We start from the raw sequence: 11,120 nt of genomic DNA, 5'->3' as shown, positions 1-11,120 counted from the left end.
ATCTACAAGACGCTTCAAGACGATTATAATTGGTTTAAAGAAATTCCAATAAACCAGAGCAGGTTTATCTCACATCTCTGAATGCAGTGTGGACTAGCCAGACCCTCCTCCGAAGATCTGCCAACGCAAGACTACCTAACTGGTAACGTTACTGATCACTGTACAGCTGAACCATGTCAACAGATCATCACAAAAGTTACATTTGCGAGTCCCTCGGTAATTGTTTTAATCCACTTATTAATGGATTTTGCAGACAAATCCACATTTTTTTTCCCCAACGCCTGCTTCACATTCATATAATTACACACATCTGCACCGTAGCGCTTTGTGGGACAACTCTAGTTTCATCCAATAACGATTAAGCAGCAGTAATGTTTTGATGGGTCATCGGCACCTCAACTACAGCTGCCTATGGTGGACTTAACTCACTCAAGGGACGTTACAATGGGATAGCATTACCATATGTTACATAAGACAATGCTACACTGGGGTTAAATTAATCTAGGGCTGCACAATATATCTTTTATCATCATGGCAATATCAACTTGTGCAATTAACACATCGCGAAAGGTTGCAACATATCGCAATAGACAGATTTTTAATGTTAGCTAAAAGAAATCAGGAGAAAACTGCACTTTAAAATGTGACTGTCATCCTTTCTTATGCTGTCTTTCGTATTAAATTCAACATGCAATTTGTTGATTAAAAGAAAGAGAAATGCTTTCCTTTCATTTGCTGTGCAGCAGAAAGTGGGTGGGGGGGTTCATGCCGTTTGAACTGTAGTCTACAATTTCAATATTGTGATATGAGACTAGATATCTTAGATTTTAGATATTGTAATATCGTTATATGACATTAGTGTTTTTTCCTGGTTTTTAAGGCTGCATTACTGTAAAGTGATGTACTTTTCTGAACTTACCAGACTGTTCTAGCTGTTCTTCTATTTGCTTTTTCCTCACTTTGACCTGATGTCCACATTACTGACGATTATTTATCTAAAATCTAAGTGTGAAGATATTTCGGTAAAGCACCAATTGTCAACCCTAGAATATCACCGCAATAACGATATTAAGATATTTGGTTAAGAATATCGTGATATCTGATTTTCTCCCTATCCCCCAGCCCTATTTCCAAATCTCTTAAAGCTTAGCTTTTCTTCCAGGAATCAAGGGGAAAACCCAGATTGGCTCCCGGAAATCTCCTATAACCATTTTTGGTCCTGCCAAGTCTGAAAGGCTGAAAGGACACACAAGCTGGCATTTGCAACCCATGAGAGACACAGGGGCTTGTCAGTTAGTGCACACTGACTCCAAACAGATGGCTTTGTCAGCTACATTAGGTCCATTTCAAAACACCCGGGCACAGTGTGTGCACGGCGTGAAATGTTTAGAGCTTTAAATTGCCTAATCTGAAGAGAATTGCTGGTCAAGCAACATCAGACCAATCGGCCGGTCAGCTGTCCTACTGTGGCCCGAGCGACCAAAACACACTAAAAAGGATCTGTAGGAGAAGATCTACTTCAACAAGCTGCAGTCCTCACGTTTAAAAACAATAGCTGGAGATAGAACAGAGTAGCGTGGACGTGGAGTGGGAGTCTGGCGCCGGTGTCTCCTAGGTCTGCCAGATCTGTTTCTCTACATTTTTGAATGTAGTTGACTTTGCAAAAATGTGTTTGTTGGCCTTCACAAGTGTGTCCGAGTCGTGTGGTTGCAGCTTCCAAGCAGAGTCCCACTCCAAATTCCCTGCAAGCCTGAATGATGAGCTACACAGTAACTGAGAACAATGGACACACACACACACACAGTCACTCTCTCACACACAGTCACTCTAACACACACACACACACACACACACAGTCACTCTCTCACACACAGTCACTCTAACACACACACACACACACACACTCTCTCTCTCTCACACACACACACACACACAGTCTCACAATCACACACAGTCTCTCTCTCACACACAGTCACTCTAACACACACACACACACACAGTCTCTCTCTCACACACACACACACACAGCCTCACAATCACACACAGTCTCTCTCTCACACACAGTCACTCTAACACACACACACACAGTCTCTCTCTCTCTCTCACACACACACACACACAGTCTCACAATCACACACAGTCTCACAATCACACACAATCTCTCTCTCACACACAGTCACTCTAACACACACACACACAGTCTCACAATCACACAAAGTCTCACAATCACACACAGTCACTCTAACACACACACACACACAGACACACAGTCTCTCTCACACACAAAGTCACACACACACACACACACACACACACATTTGTACTGGGTTTAATGCTGTTGTTTCTCATATTCCATTACTTGACATTTTAATGTTATCTCACACATGGTGCCCTTTTGTGTTTTTATATCATGTTTATTAAAAGGCTTTTGTGTTGCATTGCTTTAAGGGCAATGCTGTTTTGTCAGTTGTTGTTGTTATGTTAATTATACTTAATAGGCCTCAGGCAGTTAGCTAATGATGGGCAAGCCAGCTCTGCAAGGTGAGATCATCCTCCGAGGCCTCATCCCTTCCTAATACCCACACTGGGACACACGCAAAGTGTGTTTGTGTGTGTGTATCCCTGACACACACAACAGTGTTCGAGCCTTCACTGTCAATAACTGGAAGGCATCCAGCTGCGCTGAGGAATCTAAGCTTTTCTTACCGTCTAGACATTAAAATGCCGTACTTGAATAATCAGGTCATCAGCATATTTAAAACAGAAAACTGCTACTTTGACCCCATTTTTGCACAAAGTACAATCTACCAGTGTGTGTGTGTGTGTGTGTGTGTGTGTGTGTGTGTAGGTCTAAACATGCCTGTTTATAATACAGCAGGAGCTTCCATTTAAAGAACTGCTAACAAGAAAATACCACATTTCTGAATTTTAAAAACAATAAAACAAACAGTTTCATTATGCACATTAAAATTAAGAAGCCGCAGCTCGGGTTATTGAGCTAAACGTGAAGTCAGGGCTATGCAATTAATCAAATGTTGATCCCATTTTTGATTTTGGTCTCAAAAACAATGTAATCAAAACAAGAAAAAAAGGCTTGTTTGTTGCACATCAAATTACTCTTATTTTGTCCTGTGTTCTTAACGACGCGCACACTTTACTCACTAAACTCACTCAGCCAACACTTGAACATATTTTGGATATTATTTAATTTAGGGGTAATTCAAAAAGTTCAAATTGGAAAAGTATAAAAACGGGAAATTTCACAGTTCAAGGTATTTTTCCCTATTGGTTTGAGTAATCGTGTGGAATAATCGGGATTTCAATATTGATATTGAATAAGTAATTGTGATGAATTTGCTCTCGGTTCACGTCCGATCACATCCACTGTCTGTGGTAAAACAAGAGACTCTTTCCCTTCTCGACACAAAGCCCAAAATCAAAGTGCTCCCGCTCGTTCGCTCACCTTCAGCCAACCAACCGTCCCAAGCCATGCAGGAATCGCCGTGGTAGAAAGGTCGACTGTGCTTTCACACAAGGGTGTACACACTAACGTGTGCATTGTGTGGGCCTTTTTCTATCCTCGGGGCCTACTCTAAATAGCAGGGAAAGAGAGGGATTGTGGGGGAAGGAGGCAGCGGGGGCGGGGCGGCGGAGACGGTAGAAATCATGCAAAAAGGAAAGTGAGCTTTTGTGGCCGATGTAGCGCTCCACCGGTGCTGCAGCGGACCCGTACAAGCTTGAGAGAATCCCTCAAGACGTAAGTAACGTCTCCGTAGGAAGACAGAGCGTCCGAGCCGAGACGTCAGTGGCGAAGGGAGAGGACTGCGGCGGCGAGGGTTTTGGTTTTTCAGGCATTGTTTTAACCCGTTTGTGCCGGATGCTTCGGGCCGACACATTACATCTCCCGCCGGTAACTGCGTTGCGCAAAGGATCATCCAGCCCTTCATCATCATCATCATCATCGTCATCATCATCTACCACATCCTCCCTCCCAAACTCCTCACTATCTCCCACCTCAACGTCCCTGCCCTCGCTGTCTAACTCTTCCTCTGTCGGAGCCATTTTCTCGCTCGTCTCTCAAAGATTCATAAAAAACGCACATGCCTGTCTGGTTGATTGACGTGATTTTCAGCAAACTACGGTACTATTTGGTGGCCACGTGGATTTTAAATAGCCAACAAGACCCGCCTCCTGTGTATTTGAACCAATGACAGTGGCGTCACCCTTGTCCGAACGAATCCTGTAGAACACACTTCTTTGTAACCTGGTCCCAGGGTGAAAAGATTTGCTAACGCTGCCCTTGTGTCTTTTTTTGCGTACCGATGATGTCATTGCCACAACCCTCGACCACTAGCCTTTGACCTATTATCCCGCGACGTCGTCTCATAACAACCACAACAACAACAACAGCAGCGCCGCACTACGTGCTTGTGTTCCTGTTGGAGAAGATATTGAGCTTATTAGGGCAGAATGTTCTGTATACAGCGTGCAAGCTTTAAGCTCCGCCTGTTCTTCTGTTTGTTGGTGAATTTCTGTAGCAGAAACAGCGCCGACTCCAACCTGCGGCCCTTTTCTGCATCTCCTGTGTGCTTTCCTATCAAAATAAAAGGCCAAAAATGCAAAAGATATATAATCTTTCGGTAACCGTTTTGGTATATGCGGACGTGGCCCTTACCAAGCACATCTTATGATTAGAGCTGCAACAATTAATCGATTCATTGTTTAGGGGTCAACTCCTAAATTAACTGCCAACTATTTGCCAATCATTTTTATATATACACAGGAAAAAAAACTTCTGATGTCAGGTTGTTAAATGTGAATATTTTCCAGTTTCTTCTCTCCTCTGGGACAGTAAGCTGAATATCTTTGAGTTGTGGACAAAACGAGACATTTGAGGACGTCGTCTTGGGCTTTTTTGCAAAAACACTGATCCACATTTTTCTCCATTTAACTTAAAACTCACATAGTGCTCTATCAACAAAAAACAAAGTGCGGCCACCTGTGATTGTTTAAACGTTGTTTCCTTTGCTGACTGATATGATCCAATTTATTTAAATCAATCAAACCATAAAAAGAGTAAAATGTGATTATTGTTGTGCTTTTCACACAAAAAGTCCTTTCATGATGACAATGTAATACATTTATAATCCTTGATTGGAGAACAATTATCAAGAGCATCATTACGTTTGTTTTAACTTATCTATATATCGGACATCAGTCTGATCTTTTAGTTCTTCCTTTCTTGTTATCGTGTAGACGGCTCCAAACTTTCAGAAGCACAACTCTGCAAGATTTAGCGCTGCTTCAATAATTTACTGCTCTCTCTATCACGGCACCGCTGCACATGGGCGGGGGGGCTGATGCAAGCGGCCTCAGATCTGACGCAGTTTCACTTGTGACCAAGACAAAAAGAAATTAATGTGTGTGTGTGTGTGTGTGTGTGTGTGTGTGTGCGCTCAAGATGCCACATGCTGGCATTAGCCCGGGACTCTCCATTCAACCTACTTCAAACAACAACAGTAGTATCACTCAAGTCACCGCCCCATTTACCCATGGTTTCTATTTTTTTTTTTAAAGAAGTGCATTTTTTTTCTTGATAAAAAATTGTACAATTTAGTCTGAGCAGAAATAGTATGTTTTAAATTTAAAAAAAAAGCAGAACAGTTGGCAACTAAAGATTAGGGCTATTTCATTGTGGATTTATCCCTCAATTATTTTCTTGATTATTAGTTAGATTATTCGATGGATTAGTTGTTGTTTTTGTTTGGTCTCTAAAGTGTCAGAAAATGTTTTTTACAGTGCCCACATTATGAAAACATCCATGGTGTTCTGAGAGAGATCTGGCTTCTGAGTGTCCTCTGTCTCCAGGTGAGCTGGTCAACATCTGCACGGCTTTCTACGTCACTAGAGACGAGCTGGCTAACCGTAGCATGCTAGCTCGTTCTCAATGGCAAAACACTGCTACAACAGCAACTAGCTGTACATAATCTCCAAAAGAACTACTTCCTGTCCCTGTTCTACTTCCTGTCCTTGTTCTGCAGGTATTCCACAAGTGTCCCTGGTCTAGAAGAAGTCTCCCAGCTGATCCAGCCTTGGACTAACCAAAGCTGGAGAAAGAGTTATCAGCTGATGGGATCTTACCGAGCTACTGAGCATGTGAAGCTCCCAACAAAGATAGGATAGAAGGGAGATGTCTCACTCTGGAGATAAAACTAGAGAGAGGTCTCACTCTGGAGATAAAACTAGAGAGAGGTCTCACTCTGGAGATAAAACAGAGCCCTTAACACACAGTGTGAAAACAGGATCTGCAGCAATGTGCAGAAGAACAAAAATATGGTGTTTTTAGAAAATTAAGCCTTGTAATTATGAACCTGGACATGGGCATTATATCTGCACTTTAAAAGTTCTCGTTTTGTCCACAACTCAAACATATTCAGTAAACTGCCAGAGAGAAGATAAGGAACTAGAAAAATCCAGTTTCTTCAATGCCAAAAAGAAAGATTTAACATTGCAAGATGATGGGTTAGCACCCACTGATATGATGTGTAAGAAATACAACACTGTTACAGAATCAGCAACTAAAAAGGTGGGAGTAAGAGCAGCATAACATTACTCCTAAAGGTGTGGAGGAAGATGAGTGCTACAGGGGCTGGCAGACAGAGAGAGAGAGAGAGAGAGAGAGAGAGACACATCTTTACGCCTTAGAGAACTGGATCAAAAGTAAAGGTATGCAGCTAAGACGCCACACTGATGAATGTTTCATTTACTCTCAGCCAAATCTTGGCAGAACACCAGCGAAGACTAACAGCTGCAGCAGCCACCATCAGTCACAGACACGCACGGTCTGAACAGGTAGAGCACAAGAAATCAAGAGTTATCTCCACAGCCGATGAAGCCATTTGTATTAAGACTGTGCTCTGTCAAAATAAACATATTGTCTGTAAAGTAAGCTTTCTCCTTAAGGACTCTTTGTTGAGAAGTTACGTAACAGCAGTCCAGGTTTACTGCAAAATCTCTCTCATAGAAATGCTGCGAGTTAGTTTTGTGTCGTGCGGGAGTCGGATGAGGGGTGCTGAGGGTACATGACACCCAGATGAATCCAGCTGGGGCTTACCGGTGCTGCCTCGATGCTAATCACAGCTCACACATTCCCCAAACACTACCGACCTGAGGTCAGGATCCCGCCTCTGTCCTGCACACAAATAAACTCCAAACAAAGCCTGCGGCTCTGCAGGGCGTTCCCCGGAGACTGTGGGAGGGATGAGGGAGCAGGGGAGAGAGGATGACAGAGGGAGGGAGCAACCAAGAGACACAACAAAGTAGGTTTCCATCGAAATGTTGAACAAAGCTGTAAGCAAATGTAGAAACATTGGGCAAATTATGCAACCAAGTGTCCTTTTTTACATCAAGATGGAGAGTGATTTATGATATTTACAAACCCAAGTTGTACATGTATTTTCACTAGAGTATAAAAAGCCCTGGGATTTACTACAGTGTTGTATTCTAACATCTCGTTAGGAGAATATTAACTGAAAGAAAAGAGGAGTTGATGTCTTCCCTTCAGGCTTTACACAGCCCCGTCGACCTTCACCAATATTATAGGGCACCTGCATGTAGCCTTAGAGGCACTAAAGTCCTCGCTGCTGCTCTTTGATTGCTGTCAGCGTGTGCAGATAATTAAAAGGTAACGCAGATCAATATTTCATCAACTCAGATCTTCTCTCATCTGCACCACGGTTGGCGGACAGCATTTTTCTGACATTTCCGATCAGGTGGATGGAAACTTACTTCGGTGTGAAGACAAATACATAAATCTGGGAAGAGAAATGTGGCCGTTGATGCCGTTAGTTATCCAGACCTACCTCTTGCACACAGCGGGGCCACAACAAACACACCTGAATCTGAAGTGAACTCCTTAAAAAAGATGTATATACCAGTCATTCCCGTCAATTGACTTCCCGTGGGTCAATGAGCTGCTGGGATGCTCGATAAGACAAACTGAGGCAGAACAAAGAACCCGCTGGGAGGAAAAAAACTCTTCTTACTCTTACTTTGCTGCTGGCACATAAGAGCGACAGATTGTGCGACAGGCACCTGGATCACAGAAACATGTGACCAGAAAGGCTGGCACTAATCCTGAGGACTCTTTACAGCGTCACACTTAAGAAGTGAAAACTAACAGGACAGGATTACAGGACTATAACAAAATACACCTCTTTGTTATTTACATTCTCTCACTGTAACAAGACAACAAATCAGCAAAAGGGCGAGTATGACTGCCGCAAAGATTGGCAGCAATGCCAATGCAGTCACAGTTTAGGGCTTGCATTGTGTTCACACACACCCCCCCCCCCCTTCCTTCCTACAAACACCAAACAAGCTGATGCACACAAAACACACACACAAACACTCAAAACGCTGTCCTTCCCATGGTGCATCCCGGCGCGGAGAACATCGGCCCCCTGGTGACAGGCCGATTAACACATGACAGAGCTTGTTAACCCTGGACAAAGGGAGATGCTAATCTTGTACAGTCAGCCTTGTCCTAAAACAGTACACATTACACAGCTATAGGGAGAAAGAGAGACAGAGAGAGGAAGCCCAAGAAAGACAAGAAAGAACAAGGGGACACGCAGCAGTAGCAGAGGCCTCAGTATGTCCCAGAAACGAGACAATAGCATGTGGGAGGCAGGGCGAGAGGGGTCCATCGGCCCCGAAACAGACTACAAACAACGGCGAGGGCCCTGCTACAGCCTGGCTGCGCTCCACCGCCTGCAGGGACGCCAGCAGGGCGGCGCAGGGCTCAACTGGGTGGATATTGATTGCAGAGGAGAAAGTGGGGAGCCAGGCTAGCAGCTCCACAGATGAGAAGGAACAGAGACTTCCAGAGAGGGGAAGTGCATTAGTACGACAGGTTCCTCTAATGCTGTTAGCTCTCTCCCCTGGGAGATAAGAGAGATAGGAGGGACAATAAAGGGGATAAAGGCAGGGGGAGGCAGGGGGGGCAGAGAGAGTGGGCGAGCATTAACCAGCAAGACAGGGCACCCGACAGAGAAAATAAGGCTAATTTGTAACTTGAAGAGCTCCTGGATCATCTCCATCATGCGCCGTCTGTCCACAAACAAGCTCCACTTTGGGGGTAAATGAGATCAGGCCAGCCCCGGACCAGCTGGTGGCTTGGATCAATGACACCAGAAAGAGCAGATATAGAGATGGAGGAAGAGGACAGACCGGGCCGAGACATCTGGACAGGGTGGCAGAAAACACACCCGAGAGGCTTTGGCGTTCTCTCGAGATTCTGCCCGGGGACACGGACACACTCGCGCAAAGTACAAGTGGAACGAGCGTGTCCATAAGAGGATTATGTCCTCCTGTTTGAAGTGGAACAAGGCACGTTCCCGGTGGAATCTGATCCCTCACAGGAAGGATGGTTGACCAGATCAGCACCAACTTACACACTAGCTTTCAAAGTCAAACCAGAACCAGAAGACAGACCTAGGGACCTGTGGTGCATGCAGAGGTTTAGGGGCCCTTCCTCAAGAAAATGTTCCTTTTTTTAAATTGAAGAAAACGCAATTTCACATCATTTTTGTCCATTATTATTGCCATATTGGTTTCTTAAATGTTGTAAAAGCTGGAGCAGATTATAAATAAATTAACATAAAAATCAAACCTTGACCCCTCTGAAGGTTTCCATGTTTAAAAACAACACCCCCAACACTTGCTGGAGAAACTGTGGTAGGGTGGGAGACCATAGCCACATAGTCTGGGACTGTCCAGTGACACAGACATACTGGAAAGACATTAAAGAGGAAGTGGACAAAATCTTCAAGATGGACTTCCCCTTGGACCCTTTTGTTTTTCTTATTGGCGATAATACCTGAAGACGTGCTCTCTAAGGACTAAATGCTACATATCTTGTTAATGAGCGCAAGAAAAATGATTACTATTAATTGGATGAGGCCTGCCCCCCCCCCCATAGCAGCCCAGTGGAAACAAAAAATTAAACAGGTCAACACAATGCAAAATATGACTGCTATTTTTCAGCTGAAGGTACCTGTGTTTGTGAAAAGATGGACTCCTGTCATTCTAGGCCTTGATTTAGAATAATTTAAACATACTGATGTGTAATGGTGTATTTATCCTGCATCTATGTAGTCAATATGGTTGTTGAACGAAGCTCAACACAGGATGACCCTTTTATTTATTTTTTCATTTTTGTTGATTAGAAAAGGAGAAAAACAAAGTTTAAGTGTACTGCATTGTGTTGCTAAAATTGCCTGTAATGTTCAATTCGGGCAATAAAGTTAAAAAATAAAATGGAATAAAAATAAAACCTTGCAAAACTAGTCCACTGGGGAATATCTACAACCCTTAGATTTGAGAAATATCATCCGGGTTAGGTGGTGCTCAAAACAGCTTGGCTTTATGATAAAAAGGTAGGGAAACCACCGCACAGCAGGCATCAAAACACACCCCCACGTCTGCCGACTAACCACCAGAAACTCCTTTCACCACATCCACAACAACCATAAACATTCATTAAGCACTTAACTCTCTGTGACAGCTGAGTCATGCATCGAGGCCAGATCTGAATGTCACCAGGAGAAATGTATATGACGGAGAAATTAAATCGGCCCTTAGAGCCTGCCAGTCTCATTTTTGTCAACACCAGTGTGTGGCACAGATGCCAATCATTCCACATGTGGCTACGGTGAGGGCGGGCCCGGTAGCCCTGCGCCGGTACAGCAGCGTTGATGTAAAGAGGACAAACGCCTGTGAGCCAAGGGTGGTAAAGCCCTGCATGTTCCCCCGGATCAGGGAGGCTCCAAAATTATGGTAGCATGTTCGCTCCATGTTCTGCAATGCCATGTTACATCCTGCTGCGTCCTGCTGCGTCCTGCTGCGTCCTGCTTCATCCGGCTACGTCCTGCTACGTCCTGCTGCGTCCTGCTACGTCCAGCTACATCCGGCTACGTCCTGCTGCATCCTGCTGCGTCCGGCTACGTCCTGCTACGTCCGGCTACGTCCTGCTGCATCCTGCTACGTCCGGCTACGTCCTGCTACATCCGGCTACGTCCTGCTTCATCCTGCTACGTCCTGCTACGTCCTGCTACGTC

The 11,120-nt window shown here is 44.3% G+C and overlaps 1 protein-coding gene across 5 annotated transcripts in view; it reads right to left on the bottom strand.

Moving 5' to 3' along the window:
* wu:fb95e10 (mucin-1) overlaps positions 1-11,120 on the bottom strand; it is a 44,847-nt gene that overhangs the window by 25,300 nt on the left and 8,427 nt on the right. The window contains exon 2 of one of the 5 annotated variants that reach the window (XM_034894534.1): positions 7,863-8,037. The exons of 3 other annotated variants lie outside the window; for them this stretch is intronic. The gene's annotated coding sequence lies outside the window, so the exon portion shown is untranslated. Of the gene's footprint in view, positions 1-7,862; positions 8,042-11,120 lie in introns of those variants that run through there. One more of the 5 variants, XM_034894535.1, reaches the window with a different exon arrangement.

Source organism: Etheostoma cragini, chromosome 15 (genome assembly GCF_013103735.1).
Source record: "Etheostoma cragini isolate CJK2018 chromosome 15, CSU_Ecrag_1.0, whole genome shotgun sequence".
Lineage (NCBI taxonomy): Eukaryota > Metazoa > Chordata > Actinopteri > Perciformes > Percidae > Etheostoma > Etheostoma cragini.
This window is presented reverse-complemented; position numbering and strand designations above follow the sequence as displayed.